Source organism: Chinchilla lanigera, unplaced genomic scaffold, assembly GCF_000276665.1.
Source record: "Chinchilla lanigera isolate Chin_1 unplaced genomic scaffold, ChiLan1.0 scaffold00017, whole genome shotgun sequence".
Classification (NCBI taxonomy): domain Eukaryota; kingdom Metazoa; phylum Chordata; class Mammalia; order Rodentia; family Chinchillidae; genus Chinchilla; species Chinchilla lanigera.
This window is the reverse complement of record NW_004955418.1, coordinates 1344501-1369667: the sequence shown is the minus strand read 5'-3', so window position 1 is coordinate 1369667 and position 25167 is coordinate 1344501. Positions and strand designations below refer to the sequence as shown.

Here is a 25167-nt window from a genome sequence, read left to right as displayed (position 1 = left end):
GGGTCACCAACCACTCCACAAAGGTATGCGCTCTGTCTGTGAACAACTCAATTTGTCTGCAGCTCTATAAACCAACCCTACATATTTCCACTGGCCCTTTTCACCCAGTGAGCAACATTCCACAATTTGGTGCCTAACTTCAGCCAACATAATTCAGCCCTCAAATCTCAGATCTTACACGCCATTGAGGAGGAACCTGGCATTAGTGTTGAACTTAACATGTTCCTCTCAGAGTTTATTCCTGACAATCAGAATGGCCTCATCCCAATCCTGACTGGCACAGAAAGAGCCTGTGCCATTAACAATTCACTGCATCAGCAGAACAGAGGAGGAGAGTAATCAGCAAGGAAGCAGCTGAAGTATCTCAGCAGCTGTAAATTGTGTTTTCTCCCCTTCTCCTCCAAGTCCGCATTCAACGGTGCCCCACGCCTCCACACTGAACTTGCATTTGTCAAGTATCTATGTCAACTGCAGGAACCAAGTTCAAGAAACAATACTAAAAAGCACTAATTAACTGATATTTAAATAACTGTGTTTAATGTCAACAAAAACCACACTTTAACTTTAAACATCCCTTAGTCTATTAGTTGCTTAATTAAATTTCTTAAGATCCTTGGACACTGACACAGAACACATCGCCCTGAAGAGCTGTTCTTAGGCCCTGGCTTAGCAGGATGTGGAAGGGGAGGGGCCGTGCCCCTGGGGAAGTGCCAAGGGAGCCTTGATTTTCTTCTAGAGTCTCCTAATAAGGTGGTTCCTCTTCTCAGCTCTGCTGGTCTCCATAGGGCAGCAAGAACATGACAAAAAAATACATTTTGAGCATGGAAAAGTGCCAAACCAGGATACAATTTATTTTTTAAAGTACAATTTTTCTTTAAAAAAAAAAAAAAAAGGACACGTATAAACCCAAGAGAGTTATTTTTCCCATCTGGTATCTGTTCTTCTTTAAAACGGTATATCACAAAATATTCAGGCATGAGTACAGAGGGTATACAACAGGATTTATAACAGCAGGTGGGGCCAGGGGGCCACATAAGATGCCACTAACCAAATCCCAGCCTGCCAGGAGTCATCAGCCTGCAACTGACAGGGGTACAGCTCAGCCAGCAGCAGCATTCTACACTGGAACTTTTCAAAGAGACTCAGTTCCAGTGAGTGAGTTTGTGACAGGCATGTCAGCAGGACCCAGAATTTTTTCCTGCTATAGTAAGCTCCATGGGGACAGCTTGCCAGTTTGCCCACTTACCAAACCAGATTTGCTGAAAGGGAGTGACACACCAGCTACCTGCCCAGGTAAACATCCTGGGAACAGTGTGTCTCACCGACTCCAGGCAGAGCACATCTGGCCAAGGATCAGCAAGCATTTGGAACCTATATTTTGGACAGCAGCTGCCCTGAGCCCAATCCTACTATGGCATACGACACCATCATTTTAAGAGCAACAAGCGTGTGAGAGACACTAAGTGGCCCACATTTGCTTATCCTTACAGCAGAGTTCCAATTCATTCTGTTCTCCCTTCAGACTGACTACCTCACATGTAGTTGGCCTTACCTTTCTTTCCGTCACTCAGCTCTTCCCTATGTCCTCCTCTGTTTTGCTGAAAGAGCTTGCCCTTCTAAAATAGGAAGGAATTCTTTTCCAATTATTGCTTCTGTTTCTTGCTGCTCAGAGATTCCTCTTGTAGCAGCTCTCCTTAAAACATCCACAATAGCAACACCAACAAAAAACATTAGGTAGGGAGAACACAGTTAACAACCAGGAACAAGCCCTGGCTTTAAAGACGCCAGATATTTGGGTTGTAGCTCACAGGAATGTGGAGAGCATCCAAAAACAAAACAAAAACAAAATCCAGTAATAGTATGCACACACAGCCCAAACACACTGTTGATTTGCTACCTGCAGTTCCACACCCACACCAAAGCTATTTCAACCCTAGATGAGTAGGTAACAATCAAGTCAACCTAGAAAAAAATATATTTTGCAAAGACCTTGTTCACCCTCCCATATAAGATCACAATCAAAAGAGCAAACCCCATGCACTGCGAAAAGATGAATAAATCCATACTTTCTACTAGGGAACAAACATCAGTTGCCATCCCAGCACATCTGACTGAGGATTATATATCCTTCCATACATATTTGTTGAAACCTGCTCCATCTCAGATATGTGCCAGGCGGCTGAGATGCAAAAAAGAAGTTTACAGGAGGGCCACAGCAATGACAAGCAAATCAGTAGTTACAGCAAATCTTGCATTAAGGAGCCCTGTCAGAGATGACTCTGAGGCTGGAGAAGAGAGAAATATCCTTTAGGGGATAGGGTCAGGGAGAACTTCCTGGAAGAGGTGAGCGGTGAAGATTAAAAGAGGGACAGGGGTTAGCCAAACAATGACAATGAGAGCCAGGCAGAGGCCTGAGTGCTCTTTGAAGTCCCGGAGGCATGAAACTAGGAATATGCATTTATTTCAGCAAATATATGCAGGACCAAAGGGCTTACGGGCAGTCATGTTATGGTGGTACACAGAACCCTTTTTGCCAGACATGTCAGGCTTCAAATCCACAGTTCACTGTACTGTCTTAGCAAATCTTTGGAACCTCTCTCTTTTTCAGAATTGTATAATGCTGAAGAAGAGATAAGAGAGGCAAAAACAAAGCTGGCTAGTTTATTAAACTGCTATCCAGCAGGGTGTGGTGGTGCACACCTGTAATCCCAACACTCGAGAGGCTGAGGCAGGAGAATCACTGTGAGTTCAAGGTCAGTCTACACTACATAGCGAGACCCTGTCTCAAACAAACACACATACACACACACACACACACACACACACACACACACACATATATATATACACTGCTATCTGGAGAAGTGGTTCACCATAATTTGTGAATTCTACTTATTAACTCCCTATAGTTCAATGGTTTACTCTTGAAAACACCCTATTTCTGTCTTCCTTAATAGAAGAAACCAGTAAACAATCTGGAATTGGACTGTAGTTCACCCATAGTAACCCACCCCATGGGCAACTTGAAAAGGAAAGCAGCCTAAGATTCTGGGAACAGGGCCAGGGATATAGCTCAGCAGCATAAGCGCTTGCCTGGCAAGCCTGAGGTCATGAGTTCGATTCCCGATAACCAAAAAAAAAAAAAAAACCAGAGTGGATTCTGGGAACAGGCTTCATGCCACCCTTCCCCAGAGAATATGCCTGCTATAGTCTCCTCTTATGCATTTCACATTCAACAAGTGGGCCCCTGCTTTACCCTCCATATGCCTGATCCTCTTCTATAACTACCCTGCTCTCCTGCCCAAGCCAGAAATGGGGCGTTCTCAATATTTCCCTCTCCCTTTTCTTCCTTTCCATCCACCTGCTGCCCATCTATCATCAACTATTGTTAATTTCATCTGCTAAATTTCTCCCGCTCAGGTGTTCCTGCTCACATGCCCAAACTGCTAAGGCCACGCTCACCTCCCAGGTGAAGGCAGCCCTCACAGGCTTTCAGTGAGGCTGAGCACTGCAATGAGGAAACAGAAGGCACACAACGTTAATGGATCTCTTACGGGCTCTACCCAGGGTTTCTGGAATATCCAACATCCAGTCTCCCAAGCCCCTATAAAAATTCTCACTAATGACACTTTTTTCTTCAGATGAAGTGAGGCACTCAGAGAGTCTGTTCAATAACAGCAGAAGTTAGATAGCGGGCTACAGGGCAGACTGTGCCTGCATAAGTCTCTGGAAATGCCAATGGGTTTGGGAGCCCAGAGCCTGAGATCTATGACTATAGGAATCAAATCCCAGGTAAGGCAAGCTTGGCTCCCCTCAGCCCACCCTTCATTTCCCATGGAGATGAAACACAAGAACAGCCACTGAACTGAGAAGTCCTCATCCCCACACCCTCCACTACCCTGCCCTGCCATAAGGAAAATCATTTTCATCCACTAAAGCAGAGGGAATAAGGCAATTTTTAGGAAAAGGATGTTGGTGTTGACAATACCTTGGAGCTTTATTTTCCAAGTTAAAGATAGAGAGAAAGACAGACACTGACATATTGAAGAAAAGGAAAGATCTGACCATGCCTCTCAGCCTCAACTCAATGGAAACCTTCCCTTTGCCCCATTCCCTACCATTGGCCCTCACACCAGCACAGAGGAATAAATGTCTGTTGAACAAACAAATGAAGAAATGAACAAATAGTAGACTGAGAAGCCAGAGAGAGAGGCAACAGAAAAGAAGCCCTCACTCAAAAAACATTTCATTTATCTGGACGCGCATGAGCACCTAGAGTGTACAATGCACCAGTGCAAAGTGTGGGCACACACAGGTGTGCACAACTGTGAAAGAAATGAGCAGGGAGAGAAGCACTCTCCCTCACCTCCCTGGGGAGGCAGCTTTCCCAGTGCTGCTTTCCCAGTGCCTCCCGTTCTCCTGACATTAAAGCCATGCCTAACGGCACATATGCACATAAAAACTTCACTTTCTATTGCACCCAGTACTTTGGGGCCTTGTGGTTTCTTTTCTAAGAAAAAGCCTGTCATTCATCTCCTTGATTAAAAATTGATTTAATTTGGCTTTCATTAGGTAGGTACAAGGGGAAAACATATAGATTCACAGAGATAATGTGCCCAGCAACAGGACTGTGATGAGCTCCACTGACTGCACAGTTGGGTCCCAACCCACTGCCGATGAAAGAAAATTAAAAAGCTCACAACGTGGAGCTTAAGCTCCAGCCAAAAGGAATTATCTTCCCACAAGCATCTCTGTCGGATTTTTGGTTAATGGAAAAAACTTTTAAAAGGGAAGGAAAGGAAACCCTAAGGATATTTAACATAAAACTTAGACTTTCTATATTTCTTCAAATTCCCTTGCAGGGAAAAAAGCAAAGAGGTCTTTATTTCTCAGTCTTACTTTTTAAAACTTCTGTTGATATGACATTGTCATAAAAATTTTTCAATTTGTAGAGAGCATGAAGCAGAGGTAGGTGCAGCGGCTGAGGAATTCTAAGCCAGAGTGCAGGGGCTCTGCGGTGAGAGCTGAGAGCTGCCAAAGAGGTGGGAGCAGCGATCCTGAACACCGCTCACTCAGCTATGCTGCCTTGGGCTGTGGGGCTAAGATCAAACAGCAGGCGCTCAGGCCTGAGGCAGACCGCGTTCTCCCATGTGTCAGACTCTCACATTCAGACTGTGACTTGGAGCTAATGGATGGGTTTCACTGCAACGTCAAAGGAGTTTGAGGTACAAGATCAGCAAATTGCAGTACAAGTATATACCTTGATTAAATGTTAGAGATTATTCTATATCCACAGCTTGAATCTGACCCATCCTCCCCAGCTAGAAACAATTTAATGTTTTTCCAGGACGCTCAGGATAAAGGCCAAATTCTTTACCCAAACCCCTCTACCAGCCAGAGCCAATCAATATCCACAGCTTCCCTCTCATCCTCACCTTGTCTACAGCTGCCTTTATACAACATGTTTCCTTCTGCTCTAAGATATCTCGTCTCCCACCTCTAGGCTTCTGCACATCACTCCCTCTGCTTGGAATGCCATTTCCTTTCCTCTTTATCTGACAAATTCCTACTCATCCTAAAGGTTTCAGTTTAAAAGCTCCTTCCTCTAGGAGATCTTTCCCAACCACCACCCCCAGAAAAGACTCAGTGCTGCCAGAGCATTCACCCTTCCATGATCATAACACTATTTTTTTTTTTTTTTTCAGTAATGGGGATTGAATCTAAGGTCTTCACATTAAGCTACATCTCTAATTTTTTTTTTTTTTTTTTTTTTTTTTGACACAGGCTCTTACTAAGTCTCTAAGTAGCCCAGGCTGGGCTCAAACTTCTGATCTTCTTGCCTCAACCTCCCAGAGTGTTAGAATTACAGGTGTGTGCCACCATGCCTGGCTTACACTTTCTTATATAGCTGTCCTTCTCCCTAGACCATAAGCATTGTAGAGAAAGGGACCACATCCATTCTGCATGTACACAGAACATACCTAAGAGTCCCAACAAGCTTGACCCTCCACACAGATGAAAAATTTAATAAATTCTTGAGGGATGGCTTAGAGTCTATCAGGCTCACATCTCAGTTCCATCCTATTCACCTCTAAAGCCACTTGCTGCTGCTGTCACTGCCACTACCACTATACCGCCAACCCCTGGATTGCTGGTCTAGGCCTTAACCTGAAGCATGGTCATCAGCCATTTATTGTACCACCTGTTATGTGATAAACAGCGTTCAGTAACTGAGCTACAGAGATGATTTAGGTTCCTCTTCTGCCTTCTAGGAGACAAAAAGGACATTTACACAAATAACTACCACATAAGACCCATAATAGAGATACATAAGGGGTATAGATGATACAGAGAATGAGACCTCAGAACTAAGTCAATCTGGGCTGGGGATATAGCTCAGTGGCATAAGCGCCTGCCTGGCAAGTGCAAAGTCATGAGTTCGATCCCCAGTACCACAAAAAAAAAAAAAAAAAAAATTAAGGCGATCATCCTAGTATGTCTCTTCCCCCAGTGTCCCAAGCCAACTATAGTCTGCCTCATTGCCTCTAGGCAGTGACAATCCTTCTAGTACTCAAGATCAGACTTCTCCAAGCTAGACTCCCATTATGTTCCAGATTAATTCAAATCCTTCCTGTCTACAGCTTTCTCACCTTCTTCAGTTCTATTCCCAGGCATCTCACTTACATACGGTACATCTCAGCCTCTGCTCTATCCTGAGCCAGCTTGTCCAGACTATTATTTTTCCATCTCCTCCCTCAACTGTCTTGGATGATCACTTGGCATTTATAAAACATCTACACTTACACGGAACATATGTAACAGTCTCCATCTACAATTAAGAAGACTCTCACAGGGGCAAAATTCCAGAAAACTTAAATGCAAAGTAAGCCATCATCAACACAGCCTTCCTCCTCTACTGTTTCCTCTTACAGAGCTAAGTGGCACCATGGCCTTCAAGAGGCTCTTCCTAATTCTGTTACATTTCCAGGGAAGTTACAGCACCCCTCATTTACTAGTGTCAGGCGCTGACCCTCTGGCCTGCCCTTTAGGTCTCTGAATGGTAAGGCCACTCTATCCAGCCACACATTCATTTAATTAACAAGCACTGGGCATCTCTATGAGCCAAGAACCATGTCCCAAAATGCTATGCACAGTGTCCTGTCTATAATATTTATTTGATTAACATCTGTTATTGAACCACTAATAAAAAGGAAACCAGGTAAGCTTTCTCACCCCCTGCTCAGAAACACTCCAGTGCAAAAAACATGCTTTAAAAAAAATTCTTCAATGTGCCTGGGTCAGACAACTCCCCTACCAAAATCTCTTAGTCATCTGAGCCCAAAGTATGAGGAGACCTTTACACAGCAAAGGAAAAGCTGACACAGCTCTTCCACCACTATGCCAAAGGAGCCAGAGAAACCAGTGTGGTAAAACACCCTTTAATCAAGTGACTTGTTTCCTGTTAGTGTAGATCTAGGGGAAAAAATTTCTCAAGGAACAAGAAATAAATGGAAGGGAAGAAAAAAAAACAGAAATTAATGAACATGCTAATTATCCCCCAAAGTTGCAAATCAGAACATTCCTCAGTTGAAGACAAGTATGAAAAACAAGATTAAGATGCTTCAGGGATGTGTTCATGAAACAGGACGTAGGAGAACAGACAAAATGTATTTACAGTACCTCGCTGGGGACACATACCTTTTGGCTAATGGCTATCAGATACTAAATACCACTGTAAAAGTAATATTCTCTCCTCTTTCATTATGGAGTTACAATGATCCATGGGAAAGCAGCAACACAACAAACTATCTTGAATAATAACTGGGAATAATTCCAGCTTCCAAGCTTATTTCTAAGTGTCTAAGCACAAGTGTTTAACAGCCACGTTACAGCTCCTGAATTAAGTCTGCACCACAAGAAAATACCACAGACTGGTGGCTTAAACAATAAAAAATTTATTTTCCAAAAATTATGGAGACTAGAAGTCCAAGACCAAGATTCTACCCAATTCAGTTTCTGGTGAGGGCTCTCATCTTAACTTGCAGACAGTCACCTTCTCACAATGTCTCATGTGAGTTGGCCTTTCTTCAATGTGTGCACACAGAGAGGACACTCTGGTATCTCTTTTTAGAGGGACACTAGCCTTGTGGGAATGAGACTCCACTCTTATGGTTACACTCAACATTAATTACTTTCTTACTCTAAATACTGCTGCCCATGGGGTTAGGAATGCAACATGTAACTTTGAGAGGGGGCACAAATATTTAGTCCACAGCACCCCCTGAAGGAAAAGACATGTTCCCAAAGACCAGTTTACAGACTAGGAAGGGAAGGACTAGATAAGAGGATGGTCTTGGGGATACCTGATGACCATGGGAGGTGATGGCCAGAGATTCCAGGGCAAAAAGAGCCAACATATGCAAAAGAGGGAACTGAACCAGCACAAAAAAAAATGCTTAACAACAATTTCTCTCCCTTTCACAGAAAATACCTAAACAATAATAGGTAGTAATACTGGATATCAGGGGCTGGGGATATAGCTCAGTGGCATAAGCGCCTGCCTGGCAAGTGCAAGGTCCTGAATTCAATCCCTGGTACCACAAAAAAAAAAAAAAAAAAGCAAAACTGTATATCTACAGCTATCTACAACCAAGGGTTTAACATACAAGATTTTGTTGAAGTCTCATGAAATTCAGTATAGAAGACGATATTATCATTTTTTATTTTACGAGTAAGGAAATAGGTTCACATTGGTGAAAGTCACTCGATCAAGATCATCCAGTATGCTATGCAGATAATAGTTCCCCAAAGCTACCAGATCCTAATTCCTGGAACATATAAAAGTTACCGTGGTGGGAAAGAAAGGAAGAGACACACACACACACACACAAAAAAAAAAACCAACCTAGAGAATAGAAGGAAAAAATGGAAATAAAGCTTCCGTAAATACGGAGGGGAAGGCCAGGGATGGTGGTGCATGTCTGTAATCCTAGCACTTGGGAGGCTGAGGTAGGAGGATTGCTGAGTTTGAGGCCAGCCTGGGCTACAAAGTGAGTTCAAGACCAGCCTGAACTGCATAGCAAAACCCTGCCCCAAAAAAGACCAAAAAAAAAAAAAAAAGGAGGGGAGAAGGGTTGAAGGGAGGGGAGGGGAATGGGAAAATAAGATAAATTAAAGTATATCGGGGGCTGGGGATTTAGCTCAGTGGCAAAAAGCGCCTGCCTGGCAAGCACAAGGTCGTGAGTTCGGTTCCCGGTACCGGAGAAAAACCAAAACAAAAAAAAAAAAACAAATAAAGTATATCATGTACAGGTATAAACTCCCTATGATGAATATTATCATTATGTATATCTAAAATGTACCAATAATGCCAAGCATAGTGACACATGCCTATAATCCTAGCACTCAGGAAGCTGAGGCAGGAAGATCACTGTGCATTCCAGACCAGCCTGGGCTACACAGTGAGTTCAAGGCCAGCCGGAAGTGCAGAGTGAGACCCTGTCTCAAAAATAAATAAATAAAATGTACCAATAAAATTAAATTTGAAAAAAATATTTTAAAAAGTTACCTTATAAAGGAACTTTCTGCAGATATGACTAAGGATTTTCAAATTATACTTGATTATCCAGGTAGGCCTTAAATATAATCACAAGTTCCCTATGAAAAAAGAGAGAAAGTCAGAATTCCAGGTATGGTAATACACTCTAACACTCAGGGGGCTGAAGCAGGACAGTGAGTTTGTGATGAGCCTGGACTACATAGTGAGATTCTGTCTTTAAAAAAAAAATTTTTTTAAAGGTCCAAGAAAAAGAAAAAGGACAGAGCAAAATTTGACCCAGACACATAAAAAGATATGAAGATGGTAGCCTTAAAGATTAGAGTGATGTGGCCATAAACCAAGGAATGTTAGTAGGCATTAGAAGCTGGAGAGCAAGAAACATAGCACATCCTAAAGCCTCTAAGGAGAGCATAGCCCTGCCAACACCTAGATTTTAGCCCAATGATACTCATTTCAGAATTCTGGCCTCTAGAACTGTATGAAAGTAAATCTGTTACTTTATGCCACCAAGTTTGTATTAATTTATTACAACAGCTATAGGAATTTAATAACCTCAACAGCAGTAGCAAAACCAGGCTTTGAACCTAGGTCCTTTTTACTCCAGCTTGCACTTTGAATGCTGTCTCTTGCTCCTTTGCTACCACAGCCTCCCCAAGCTGGATCTCTCCACTGTCTAATGATGAGTGACGCTGCCCAGAACTGAAGCAACTGGCACTGACACCTCTCCTGCTGCAGAGCCTTCAGATGAGCTTCTCCCTTCCTCCACCACCATCTCAGTCAAAGCTGAAACAGCCTTGTAGTGTTCTACTGAGCAGGTAGAGAGAGAAACACGGTAACCCAGAATACAGTGTCTCAAGAGAAAGCAAGGCTTTCATCTTATTTGTTTGCACTGCACTGTTTTCCAAATTATTAAGAAGCTCCTAACTTCTGCCACTCTGCTCCATCAGCCCACAATTTCCTCTTTCCCACACAGACGGGTTAGGGGAGAAGTATCAGTCCTCAAGTAGTTCAGTTTCCTCTCTGCCCTTGTGAAGGAACACTGTTCACCACTTTACGACTTCCCAGGAACACTGGGAGAAGGAGCTTCCCAGCCTCCCTCTCTGAGTGCTTTTGGCTTGAGTACTGGTGTGAGCAAGCTGGCATAGATGTGTTTCAAGCTAACCAATTGTGAAATTAACAAGCAATCTAATAAACACATTGTCAGGACAGTGTCAAATGGCACTGCATCCCAAAATGTACTTTTTGAACTTATTCTGGCAAGTACAGTTCAGCTTTAATTATTTATAACACTTCAAATTGCAGGTGGCAAAACACAGCAGTATGTTTTATAAAAACGATGATACACTGGTAATGGAGGACATCATAGCTGCTGTGGCTACTGAATCTCTGCTGAGAAGCCAGGAGGGCTTCCTAGGAGAACAATCAGTCTGGTAGATTCTAACAAAGGGGAAGGTCAGAAATTTACAAATGTAGTAAAACAACAGGTAACTCATCAAGTACCCAAAGTTCTCATTTTGCTGCATGATTTTTTTCTCTCCTTCATCCACTATCTACCTTCAAATTCTTCTACCTATTTTCACTTGACAAGAAGATAGATATTAGTCAATTTTGTGCTACCTTATCAGAACATTCAAGGCTGGGTAGTTCACAAAGAACAGAGGTTTATTTCTTACAGTTTTGGAGTCTGAGAATTTCAAAACTAAGGGGCTAGCATCCGATGAGGGTCTTCTTGCTGTGTCATAACATGACAGAAAGCATCACAGGGAGAGGAGGGCCAAATTCGTTCTTTTTATCAGAAGACAACTTCTGTGCCAACAGCACTAATTCGCTCATGACTTCAAAGCCCTCATGACCCAATAACCTTTTTGGGCAGTACTGGGAATTGAACCTAGGGCCTCACGCATGCTGGATAATGGATAAGCACTCTACCACTAAGCTACATTCCCGGTACTTTTTTTCATTTTTATTTTGAGACAGAGCCTCATTAAGTTGCCCAAACTAGCTTCCTAATTGTGACCCTCCTGCCTCAGCCTTTCAAATAGCTGAGATTACAGGCATGTACCTCAATATCCACTCACCCACTCACTTCTTAAAGGCCTCACTTCACAACATTATTACACTGGGGATTAAGCTCCCAATACATCACTTTTGTGGGACACCTCAAGCCATAGCAAAGTTCAATCTGATTTTCCATCAGTATCCCAAGTAACAATCATAGCTAACATTATTTATTCACCAACTACTGAACTCACACCAAACCTGCAACATTATCCTCCTATTGTGAGGAAACAGACTCAGAGAGGTTAAGCCACCTTCCCAAAACCACAGAGCAAATCGATAGCAAAGCTGGATTTAGTAGGTCTGACTCTGAAGGCCAAGGTCTTAAATATAGTATCAAACTGCCTGCCTAGTGAAAGAACTGGAGGGTCTTACTACTTCATCTAGAAATCTGTGGCTTGAGTTTCTGAAGTGTTCAGACTCAAAAAGACACTTCAAACTGTCCAGAAAATTTCTTCCATTCCCCACAGACCCCCAGAGAATAATCTGGAAAATACAGTTTAATATTAAGAATCTGGTGACAGAAGGTATCTAGAAATAAACTTTGTATCTTCCTCAGATGAACCCAAATCCCCAGATTTAACAGCATCTGAAGGCAGTCCACCCCTATTTCTCCACTGCCTGAATCTCAGCAGGCTATCACTAGCAAGAGCCACTCATTCCACCACCCGAGAAATAATGGACAGTTCTCACATCTGGAAGAGAAAACCAAAAAAGCAATAAAAAAAAAGAGAAGGAATAAGTTAAAAGCTCAAACTCGTGTTTATTATGTATCATTCTGTTTTCCTTTAAGCTTATACTGTTCTGCCTCCAAATTAGTTTTCTTTGCTTAGTCCTAATTATTGCTTGAGCTCTCTTCAAATGGGTCCCCAAAGACATTGAAAAAATTTTAAAATGCTATTTTGTAACTTCATAAGATAATGCCCCAGAATTAATCATGATAAACAATTCTCCATTTCCCCTGGTAAGAGAATTCATGGAGGTTACAGGGTCAAAGAAAAACAAAGATGGTACTAAAGGGAGGGATATCTCCTCATTTAAGAGAACATACACAAAGGGGGTTGGGGAAAAAAGAAGAATCAAGATGTATTATGTACAGGAATAAATTCCCTATAATAAATGTGATCATTATGTATATCTAAATAAAATTTTTACCAATAAAATTACTAATAAAATTAATTTTTTAAAAAAAGAGTACATATACAAAATTGGCTTCCAAATTCTGCCCAAATCACTAGACTAGTACTGATGCCATCTAATTCCTAAGCTACATGTCACTATGTGACACTGTCCTTTCTGATGGGGGAAGGGCCAGCAGGGCACTGGGAGGTTAGGAAGTAGGGCAGTGAATAGAGAAGAAATATAACCCATAAATTAAGGCCAGAAGCCCTACTGCTTCTCCTGCCAGGAGCCAGCAAGAAGGTCTGAATCAACTTTCTGGAAGGTAAGACCATGAAAGGAGATGTTAAAATAAATTGAGAGAGAAAACAGGAAAAGATCAGAGGAAAGAAGAGTCTTACTGTACCAGGTTTGAAATTTGCCTGCTTTTAGGGCTGAAGCTCTGAGTGCCAGATTTTTTAAGGTTTAAGAGCTTTGAGGGTTTTTTTGTTTTTTGTTTTTTGTTTTTTTTTGGTGGGAGGAAGTCACTAATTCTATCTCTTTGAAAGTCTCTAAATTTTGCTGCAGTGGAGCACATTTGCATGAAACAGGATGAGCTGCTCTCAGAGAAGTGTCTATACCTTGGAACGCGGCTGTGTTCATGTGTGCATGTGCACATATGTGAAAGCTGTTTCCACAGCAGTCTACTATTCTATTAGATGCACGGGTGGAAAGTATGGGGGCAGAGCTGGGAGGTCTGATTTACCAAATCCTCATGAACACAAAGATGGCAACTAGTTTTAAAGAAGTTTTCACTAGTTTTCAGGAAAGTAGAGGAAACCAATGCAACACAAAATAGAAATGCAACTTTGGTTTGTTATTTTTTAATGTTAATAACAAAATTTTTAAAAACCAGGAAGCCTAGCTGGGCACAGCGGCACACTCCCATAATCCCAGCACTCTGGGAGGCTAAAGACAGAGGATTGAAAATTTAAGCACAGGGCTGGGGAAATAGCTCAGTGGCATAAGCGCCTGCCTTGTAAGTGCAAGGTCATGAGTTCAATCCCCGGAACTGCAAAAAAAGAAAAAAAAGAAAAGAGAATTTAAGCACAGCCTAGGCCAATGGATCAATCTAGCAAGATTCTGTCTTAAAATTTTTAAAAGTTCTGGGAATGTAGCTCACTGTTAAGGCCCAGGGTTCAATGTTCAGTACCACTTGCTCCCACCTCCAAAAAAGAGAGTGATTAAGCATCACAGAAATTAAGGTCATCAGCACCCCTAAAGGTCATTTAGCATCTCCCATTTGGGGTCTTTCTGGCTGATCTACCTTTACGTGACAAGGAATCATGGATAACAGACACAACGGGGTGGGAGGAGTATACAACAGTACACCTTAGCCATCCCAATCACCCTTCTACAATCACAGGAGAAAAATGTTATAGCCTGGGTGGAAAGGTGGAACAAAACATACTACCAACAACTGTGGCCACACAACAGCTGTGAAAGCTCCTAAAAGAAAACACTTCTTTGAAGAGGAACTGCAGAAATAACACAGGGGCCAGGAAATAGAGCAAGTGAGAAAAGATGAAAGGAATAGGGATCATCATTTAGCACAGAGAAGACTGATGAGTGGAGGTAAAAGAAGTAAGAGCAGGCTTAGTAATGATTTTGAAGCCCAGAGAAAGTTGCTTACAAGAGCCACTCACTGTTTTACCAAAAGCCACCTTCTGGCCCCAGAATCTTTCAATGCCTATCTTGCAGCTTACAGCTGAAATTCTTGCATATAAAAGGAGGGAGGCATTTCATTACAAGTGGATTTCTAGAAAAGTTTAATCATAAGATAAAGATTATTCCAGATGGACACAGGAGGATGGTAACTACAGCACATTAAGACTAGCTGTAGGGTAGGAATAAGAATACCCTCAGTCAGACTCTTTCAAAAGGGAAATAACTGCCAGGTCTGGTGGCACACACGTATAATCCCAGCACTCAGGAAGCTAAGCAAGGAGGATCACTATGAGTTCAAGGTCAGCCTGGACTACATGGTGAGACCCTGTGTCAAAACCAAACAAAAAAGGAAATAACCAAAGGAGAGAATTGACAAGGAAGCCAATATCATTCACTAGAGAGACTTGTAAATAGTGAAGAGTTAACAATTAGTTATAAATGGTGACACACAACTGTGCTCCCATTTACTCTAGAGGCTGAGGCAAAAGAATACCAAGTTTGAGGGTAGCCTGGGTAACTCAGCAAGATCTTGCCTCAAAAATCCCAAAAATAGAATTTAAAAAGGCTGGAGGGGGCACAGTTCAGTGATAGAGGGCTTGCCTAACATGCTGGAGGTCCTGGGTTCCATACCCAGCGTGCGCACACACACATACACTCCCATGCGTCCACACAAAGTCAGCAATATTTAAGTCAGGATAAGAGAACTATGTTCTTTGAGAAAAAGAAAAGGAGAAGACAATCTTAGGTAAAGGGGAACTATAAAAAGTAGTGATCAGTAGCTGCAGATTCAACAAAAAGAACTTTTTTTACAAACACAAACCAATCTCTCTGTTAGCTAACAAACTAGACACACTTTCTTGCTCATATCCCTTCCTGGCGTTCTATTCTCTAAGGCCAAGGCTTTGAGTGCTAATAACATTTAGGACTCAAACACTTACAAAAGTGGGTAGAGCCCCACTCCTCCTTACTCCAGGGAGCTTGGGGCACTGCCCCAGCAAAGTGAAGAAGGATCATCTTTGCCATACTAAGTGGACACACAGCAGAGCTTCTATTGTTTTCACAGGCCTTGTAAAAATGGGACAATTAAACTGGTCCAGGGCCAGTATCTGCCATGAAAAACCAGGCAAATGCCACAAAGGGAAGCACTATCTTCCTCTCTGACCTCTCCATATATCTCACCTTGCCAACTATTCACATTCTGTGAATTTGTTTCTATCTAGCCACTGTCAATTTGTCAATTCTTAGCTAATGACCTTGTCTAAGAGTTTCAGTAGTATTGCAAAATGTGTCAGTGGAAAATCAGAGTGAGATAAATTTGCCATGTCCTGGTGAGCTTTTATGTTTGTTTTATTCCAAGCAAATGTATTAAAGCTTGGTTCCTTATAACAGAAAACCTAAAAATCAATGCTCAAAGCCCAGCAACTACAAACCCCCCTTTCCAATAACAAAATGCCAGGAAGAAAAAGAGCTACATAAAATGAAGCAAGGGAAAAACAGCCTCTCCTCAGAACGTTGCAATTAGAGGGTGAGAGTGAGGGATAACACTTAATAAATAATGAACAAGGAAAAAAATCGTTGTGATCATATTTATTTGGGAAACAAAACAGTATATGAACACCTGTGTACCCAGCTTCTGAGTAATAAAAGAACACACTCACAAGCTCATTCATTCAACAAATGTTGTTTAATTATGTACTACATGCCAAGTACTGTTGCTAGCACTAAGAATACTATATACAAGACAGACAGATAGGGCCCTTACACACACGGAGCTCACATTCAAAAAGGAAAAAGAGTCAAGGGAAGTGTCATCCCATTAAACAAGTGTCATCTGGTGCTATGGTTTGCGTATAGGTTGCTCCAGTCTAAACTCGTTAAAATCAGGTTCCCAATGTAACTGGAGTGAGAGTTAAGAGATGATGGCTGAACTAGGAACAAGATCACATGTCTATAATCCCAGCAACTCAGGAGCCTAAGGCATGAGGATCACCAAGATTGAGCTGGGCAACTTCGAAAGACTCTGTCTCAAAATACAAACAATAAAAAGGGCTAGACATATATTTCAGTGTGAAGACCCTGCACTCAACCCCAGTAACACCTCCCCAAAAAAGAGGAAATGGTTCCCTTTGTCTCCTCCCCTCTTCCAAACAAGCCTGCTTGCCCTTACACCTTCTACCATGAGCCAAAGCAGCATAAGGCCATCACAGAGGGGAAGTAGGGAGGGCACCATGCTCTTGGACTTTCTAGTCTCCAGAACAAGAGCCAACATAAACTTGTATTTTTACAAACTACCCAGTCTACAGTGTTTTAATGTAGCAACAGAAAAAGGACTAACAGATGGTTAGCTTATGGTAGCTGATGTGGTCACTTTATACCAGATGAAAGGAAGACCTTTTCTCATAAATAACAACAGAACAAGGATGTGAATGACAAGAAGTCAATCAAGAAAAGATGAAGGCAGAGTATTTTAGGCAGAGTGTAAATGTGGAGCAAAGATTCTCTCTGTTCAAGAAGGAGAAAGTAAGTCACCATGGCCTGGCATATGCCTGTCATCCCAGCACTCAGGAGGCTGAGGCAGAAGGATCGTTGTGAGTTCAAGGCCAGCTTGGGCTACACAGTACATTCAAGGGCAGCCTGAACTGCACAGCAGGGCCCTGTCTAAAAAACAACAACAAAAAAGCAGGTCACTGTAGCCAGAGGACAACGTAGGAAATGAAGCTGTCAAGGCAGGCTGGAAGCAGGGATCAGAACATGAAAGGTCTTATAACCAGGGTAAGGAGCTTGGAGTTGATTTTCAGTACACATACAATACTGAGCCCTTACAGGGTGTGGGACAACAGAGTGACATGTTCCTTAAGCACTAAGAGAAGTTGATGCTTGATTCCAAGATGTAGACTAACACTGCACAAAGGTTATACAGCCACAGAAGTTTAGAACAGTTTAATTTCCCAAGAGAAATGCTTAATCATTTTTAATCTATCAGTTATTCAGTGGGTACTATGTAAAGGACATGGTACTAAGTCTTTTATATACATTGTTTTATTTAATCCTCACCCATACTATAAGTAAATATTATCATGTCCATTTTACCGATGAGGTGATCAAAGCTCAGAAAGGAGGGGAAATGACTTCCTCAATGCCATACATGTTTATGTACAGCCAGGACTGGAACCCAGGTTTGTCTGACTTAAAAGAGCCAGAGCTTCCATCTTTGCTCTAACAACTCTACCCCTTTCCTGACAGAAGAAAAAGAGAGAACAGGTCTTTTGGATTAACATTCAAGGCTTTTCCATTGCTGGCTCTCTACCAGAAGCAGTCTCTTCTTGCCCCAATGAATGATATATATAGTGCTTGACCCCAAATACCTGCTCCAAGAACCTTCCATAACAAGGCAAAGCTAGCCCCACTGTCTCATGCCCTTGACCAACCTTTCCTAACATCTACTGTCTGGTCCATGGTTTCCCTCCCCGATGAGCTCCTTGAAGGCACTATAGTCCTTACCACTCCCTGAGTACCCACTGTCACGTGACAGGTATTATTTCATCCTAACTGCCCCACAGGTGGGGCAAGAATACCATGATTCAGATGAGGAAAATGAGTCACAGAAGTAACCAACACAAGATCAAAAAGTCAATAAGGGAAAGGATTCTGGGAAGATGGGTAAAGTAGGAAACACTAAAATATGCCTTCTCCTCTAGATAAAGACACTGACAGAGTCTGATGTAATGATGTTGGAACTCTGGAGACCTGAAGAATTAGAACATCCTTAGGAAGGCTTAGATGGTAAAATGCCAGTTAATTTCTTTCCATTTAAAAAATTATCACAGTAGCAGTTCAACTCCATAGCAGGTGCCAACACAGGTACTCCTAGAGCAATTTAAACACAGCTTGAAGGAGCCAGGATGTACAGAAAGGGACCCCGTCTTCCAAGTACAGGGGATCTGTGCCCTCATCATGGACTGCTGCTCTGATTACAGAGCAACTGTATATACAGGAAAAATTTAAAGTTACTGCTCATGACCAAGTGAAGGTTCAGACTCAAAAATGACCTAAGGCCGGGCGTGGTGGTGCACGCCTATAATCCTAGCACTCAGGAGGCTGAGGCAGGAGGATCATTGTGAGTTTGAGACCAGCCTGGACTACAAAGTGAACTCAAGGCCAGCCTGAATTGCATAGTGAGACCCTGTCTCAAAAAGACCAAAAAAAGACCTAAGAAGACCTTAAGTTTACTACTGAGTCTGATCCTTAGAACACAAATAACCTACAACAATCAAAACAAAAATAGGACTGAGAAAGTAGCTTAGTGGTAGAACACTTACCTAGCATGTGTGAGGCCCCTGGCTTGATCTACAGCACTGCACAAACAACAAAAGCAAAAATCTGCAAACCTTGAGTAAGATAAAAAATCTCATTTCCATAGAAACATTAGATTAAAATGTTCAGTTTGCACTGGACAGGGTCACACCTGTAATCCTAGCACTTTGGAGGCTGAAGTAGGAGAATTACTGTGAGTTCAAGGCCAGCCTGAACTATATAATGAGACCGTATTCCCCCCGCCCCCGCAAAAAAAAAGTGCATTTTTCAACAAAACACAGGCCTATAAAGAAGTAGGGAAGTATGGCATCCTCAAAAATAGTAATAATAGTAGTAGCAAACCAATAGAAATTGTCTCTGAAAATACCTGACACCCTGGTGCAGCAGCACATGCCCATAATCCCAACTAATGAGGAGACAGAAGCAGGAGGATTCCAAGTCTGCAGCCAGCCTGTGCAACTTAGTAAAACCCTGTCTCAAAATAAGAAAAAAAATGTAAAGGGTTGGGGATGTAGCTCAGTGATAGAGTACCCCCCAGGTTTAATCTCCAATACCACACACACACACACACACACACACACACACACACACACACACACAAAGCTTGAGAGACATTAAAATTTTAAAACATCTTAAAAGATACTCAAAGATGTAAACGAAGAAATGGGTAAAGTCAAAAAAAAAAACTGTTTGAGCTGGGCATGGTGGTGCACTGTGGAGGACCACCTGGGCAACTCTCCTTGAAGTAAGAACAGTTGCCTCCATTTTGGCTGAACCTGGCTGTATTTCCATGTAATAATATGTACAGAGCTGGCTAGACTTTTCCGTATCCCTTCAACAGGCTGTAAGCAGTGCATACTGGTCCAGCCAAGGTGCTGACAGTAGTGTTTGAAGATGGCGGGCATGTTTCCCCGGGCCCCGTTGTTCCCATGTGTGAGCCACCCAGGACAAGGTGGGATGAAGAGCCAGTGCTCCAAGATGTCAGCTGGGATCAGCCTCGAGATAGAGGCTGTGACTTTCTGAGGGTTGAAAGATTACACATCAGAGCTGAAGCACGGACCCCAAAACATTAGATACTATCTCACTTGTGTTATACAGATTACTCTTTCTGCATATCCTTCTCTCTGCATATTGCAGAGGTGATTTCAGGCCTCCAACCTAGCCCAGCTCACAGCACTCACCTGCTTCCTATGGTTCCCACGGTCACTCATCCTCAAGCCACTCATTTCTTCATGAGTTAATAAAACCCAGGTTTGGCCTTGGGTCAAAGCCTTTGTTCCAGATGGCCATCATCGTGGCTGGACTTAAGACTCCTTGGCTCCCCACAACTACAAATATGCCTTAGTGTTTATTCTCACCATGGGTTGCATTGGAAGTGGGAGACTGGAATTAACTCACTGGAATTCCAGTAACTTTCCATGGGATTACAAATGTAAACTTTCTAGACCTCGATGCAGACTGGGAAGGGCTCTCTGTAGTACACTCCTGTAATCCCAGGAATCAGGCGGCTGAGGCATAAAGATCACTGAGAGTTTGAGGCTAGCCTGAAGACCCTGTCTCAAAAAAATCAAAAGAAAAAAAAAATTTTTTGACTGTAATGACACATGCCTGTAGTCCCAGCTCCTTAGGAGGCTGAGGCAGAAAGAAGCCAGGTTCAACCCCAGCCTGGGCAACTTAGCAATTTAGTGAGATCCTGTCTCAAAATAGGAATGAATAGAGGAGAGTGGAATGAGGAGGAGGAAGAAAACATTGTTTGAAAAAATAGAAATATGAATAAAGAGAAAACCTAAAACAGAAGCCAAAATAAAAATATGCATCTGAAAAGTCTAACTGAAAAGTTTTCACTGAAGGGATTCAAAGTCAGATTGGAGCAGGTAAAAGACAATGGAAGGTATCAAGTCTGAGGAAAAAGAAAAAAAATACTGAAGAAAAGTGAATAGGGACTAAGTAACCTGTGAGGCACCATCAAGCAAACTGACACACACTGTCTGGGTCCCAGAAAGAGAAGAAATGAGAAAGGGGCTGATAGAATATGTGAAGAACAAATGGCCAAAAACTTAACAAATTTGATGAAAGACATAAATACTAACATCTAAAAAGTTCAACAAACTCCAAATAGGACAAAGTCAGAGAACTACACTAAGACATATAATCAAACTATCAAAAGATAAAGACAGAATCTTAAAAGCAGAGAAAGAAGTAACTTGTGACATATGCCATCTGATGAAATAAAGATCTCAGTAAAACTAAATGCAAAGGCACTTATGAAAGCTAGTATTACTATAATCTTGGTTTGTGACACCAACATTTGCTTTCTACATAATCTAAGGACTAATGTCTTAAAAATATATGCTTTTTATTTGTAGATGCATAATGTATAAGATGTAATATCGTGACATCAACAACTGCAAAGAATAGGAAATGAAGTTACTGGGGGAGCAGTTTTCATATATTATTGAAGTTAAGCTGTTATAAATTCAAATTAGTTTTATAATTTTAGGATGTTAAGTGTAATTTCCATGGTAACCAGAAAGAAAATGGTACAGAATATATAGAACTGGAAATGAGAATTTAAAAGTTTCACCACAAAAATCAAATAAACACAAAAAGGCAGCACTGCAAAAAAACGAGGGAAAAAAAGCCATAGGACAAACATAAACAAGTAAAATGACAAAAGTCTTTATCATTATTACTTTAAATCGAAAGGGATCAAACTTTGGAAGGATTCAAAATAGATTATGGCCAGGCATAGTGGTACACACCTGTAATCCCAGCACTTGGGAGGCTGAGGCAGGAGGATTGCTGCAGGTTCAAGGCCAGCCTGAGGAACAAAGTGAGTTCAAGGCCATCCTGAACTATACCCTGTTTCAAAAAAAAAAAAGACAGACTGGTAGAATGGAGAACTAAAACAATAAACAATGACTGTCTAAAGACATAAACAAGTTAAATTGAGAGTGAAAGAATGGAAAAAGATATTCTGTGAAAACAATAACCAAAAGAAACCAGAATGGCCAAGTATTAAACAAAATACACTTTGGGGCTGGGGATTTAGCTCAGCGGCACAGCGGGCACAAGGTCATGAGTTCAATTCCCAGTACCAGAAAAAACCAAAACAAACAAAATAAATAAACAAAATACACTTTAAGTCAAAAAGTCACAAGAAACAAAGGATATTTTATATTGATAAAGCACAAATAACATTTATATAACATATAAGAACAAGAACATATAACATTTATATAACATTATACAACATTTATATAACACATAACATTGACCAAGAACATCTAACAATTATAAACATTATGTACCTAGTAAGAGAGCATTAAAATATATGAAGCAGAAATTGACAGAACTGAAAGGAAAAATGGACATTTTTATAACAGAGACCTAATACCAACTTTTTAAGTTTTTGTTTTGTTTTATTTTTTTCCAGTACCAGGAATCGAACTCATGACCTTGCGCTTGCCAGGCAGGTGCTGTGCCGCTGAGCTAAACCTCCAGGCCCTAAGTTTTTTGACACAGGGTCTCACTATGCTGTTCAGGCTGGCTTGAACTCACTATGTAGCCCAAGCTGGTCTTAAACTTGAGGAATTCCCTGCCTCAGCCTCCCAAATGCTGGGATTACATGTGTGCACCACCACACCAAGCACTAACACCAGTTTTTGCCAGTGGATAGAACAATCAAACAGAAAATAAGAAAACAAAGAACTTGAACATAATAAACCAACTATATCTAAAAGACACATAAAAAACACTCCAACCAACAACAAAACACACATTCATCTCAAGTAAACTTAGGTTATTTTCGAGGATATAACATATATTAGGTTACAAACTAAATCTCAATAGATTTTAAAAGATAAGTGCTGTATCATATAAAGTATCTTCTCTGACCATAACAGGATGAAATCAGAAAAAAATGAACAATTCATACGAAGAGACACTTCTGAAAAGAAGTACAAATGAGCAGTAACTACATGGAAAAAGTGTTCAGCATCTTTGACCATTACAGAACTGCAAATCTAAACAACACTGAGATATCATCTTACTCCAGTAACAATAGCTATCATCAAGAACTCAAAAAGCGGGCTGAAGATACAGCTCAGAGGCACAGTGCCTGCCTGGCAAGCACAAGGTCCTGAGTTTGATTCCTGGTACCAAAAAAAAGAAAGAAAAAAAAAAGCAACAAATGCTAAAGAGGTTGTAGGGAAAAAGGCACCCCACTACACTGTGAGCAGGAATGTAAAGAAGTACAACTACTATGGACACCAATACGGAGATGCCTCAAATCCAAATTCCTCAAACAGAAATTGGATTAGACCCAGCTATACCTCTTTAGGATGTCTTTCTGAAAGAGGTTAAGACATCATAGTATAGTGATACATATATAACCATGTTTATAGTAGCACAATTCAAAAGAGTTGAATTATGGAAGCAGTCTATATGCCCATCAACTGATAAATGGATTAAAAAAATTAGATACACCCACACACATAGCAGAGTACTATTCAGCTGTAAAGAGGCTAAGTTAAAGTCATCTGTAGCAAAATCGATGGATTTTGAAAAAGGAGTCACAAAAAGAATTAAGATGCATTATGTACAAGTATAGACCCCTCTCAATGAAAGTAATCAGTATGTACTGAAACATGTACTAATAAAAATTAAAAATTAAAAAAAAAGATGGATTCCAGCCAGGCATGGTGGCACATACCTGTAATCCCAGCACTCAGAAGGGTGAGGCAAGAGGATTGCTGTTGAGTTCAAGGCCAACCTGGACTAGATAGTGAATTCAAGGCCATCCTGCACTACAAAGCAAGACCTTGTCTCAGTAAATAAATAGGCCAGATGTGGTGGTACACACCTGTAATCCCAGCACTCGGAGCCTGAGATAGGAGAATCTCTGGGAGGTTGAGGCCAGCCTGGGATACAAAGTGAGTTCAAGGCCTCACTTGAACCTGAACTGCATAGTGAACTGCATGGTGAAGCCCTGTCTCAAAAACCAAAATACATACATAAATACATACACACATACACAATAAATTAAAAAATTAAAAAGATGGATCTTGAAACCATAATGCTAAGTGAAATAAATCACACATAGGTTAAATAGTGTACAGTTTCTCTTATATGAGAAGTCTAAAATATAAATAATTCAAAGACCAAAATAAAAGAGAGATGATAGGAAACAGGGTGGTAGATTCCATGGAGATGGGAAGGTGATGTAGGGAAGTGGGAAAAAGTGAAGGCAGGGAGGGAAGGAGAAGTAAAAAATTATTAAGATGTGATATGTATATTCACTATTTCCCAAGGTAAATGTAATTATTATGTATCACAAACATACCAATAAAAAATAAACTGGTAACAGAATAAATTGGTAAGATTCACAAATTTGTGGAAATTAAACAAACATTCTTCAACAACCAACAGACCAAAGAAGAAATCACAAGGAAAATTAGAACATACCTAAAAACAAATGAAAATAAAAACACAACATACAAAAACTTATAGGACACAGAAAAAGACAACACTATTTAGAGCTATAATGTTTACTGATGGGTTTCCACCCATGTGAAAAATTCTGCTAGGTCATTATGGCAATGATCCAGCATGGAATAGGGTCCAAAACAACGTGTCACTCCAAGACTACCTTCCTTCTTCCTCTCCCAGTCTAACTTCAACTTCCCATTTCCTTTTCACACATGCGCCAACAACTCCCCAATCAGCTCTTGATACAACACCTTAACTGCCCACGTAAACTCCACCCTAGCCCAACCCAATAAATACACCATTTCCCTGCCTCCTCCTCAGAGGGTTCTTGCATTCTCCAGCAGCCCTCCTGAGCCTGCAATAAAGGCTTCTTTTACTTCTGTCCTGTCTCTTATTTGCACCAAAGAGAAAAACCTTACATTTACATTAAAAAGCAGGAAAGAATGCAAGTCAGAAATCTAACTTTTCGGGGCCCAGGTGCATGGGGAGCCACGGGCGGGGAGTGCTGGTCTTCTGACTGGCTGGCTCCCTGCCTCGTAGGCGCCCAGAAGGAGGGCCCCAGCGCAGGGGGGAGCCACGCAGTGGTGAGTGCTGTTGTGCACTGGCCCTCAGGCCAGCCGCCGCCACTCTATTGAGAACAACCATGGCACAGAGAAACAATGACACAATTGGCCCACCATGCACCGGCTTCGGATGCCCACCCATGGACGTGTGTGAATCATTCCAACATGGAGAAACCCCTGGGAATACATGCCATACAACGGGCCACTCTTGCCCCTGCCATTGAGAACCAGAAAGGTCCAGAGTCAGCAGAGGAACAGCTGCTGAACAAGGACTCGGAGAACATGAGAATGCAGACTAAGCCCGAGGAGTCAGAGGTCCTGTGGACTGGGGTCATGAGAGCTGCTTGGAAGCTGTAA

At 41.6% G+C, this 25167-nt stretch overlaps 1 protein-coding gene across 3 annotated transcripts in view; it reads right to left on the bottom strand.

Moving 5' to 3' along the window:
- Sil1 (SIL1 nucleotide exchange factor) overlaps positions 1-25167 on the bottom strand; it is a 260709-nt gene that overhangs the window by 213685 nt on the left and 21857 nt on the right. Inside the window, exon 1 of one of the 3 annotated variants that reach the window (XM_005382085.2) lies at positions 1553-1751. The exons of the other annotated variants lie outside the window; for them this stretch is intronic. The gene's annotated coding sequence lies outside the window, so the exon portion shown is untranslated. Of the gene's footprint in view, positions 1-1552; positions 1752-25167 lie in introns of those variants that run through there. 3 annotated transcript variants of the gene reach the window in all.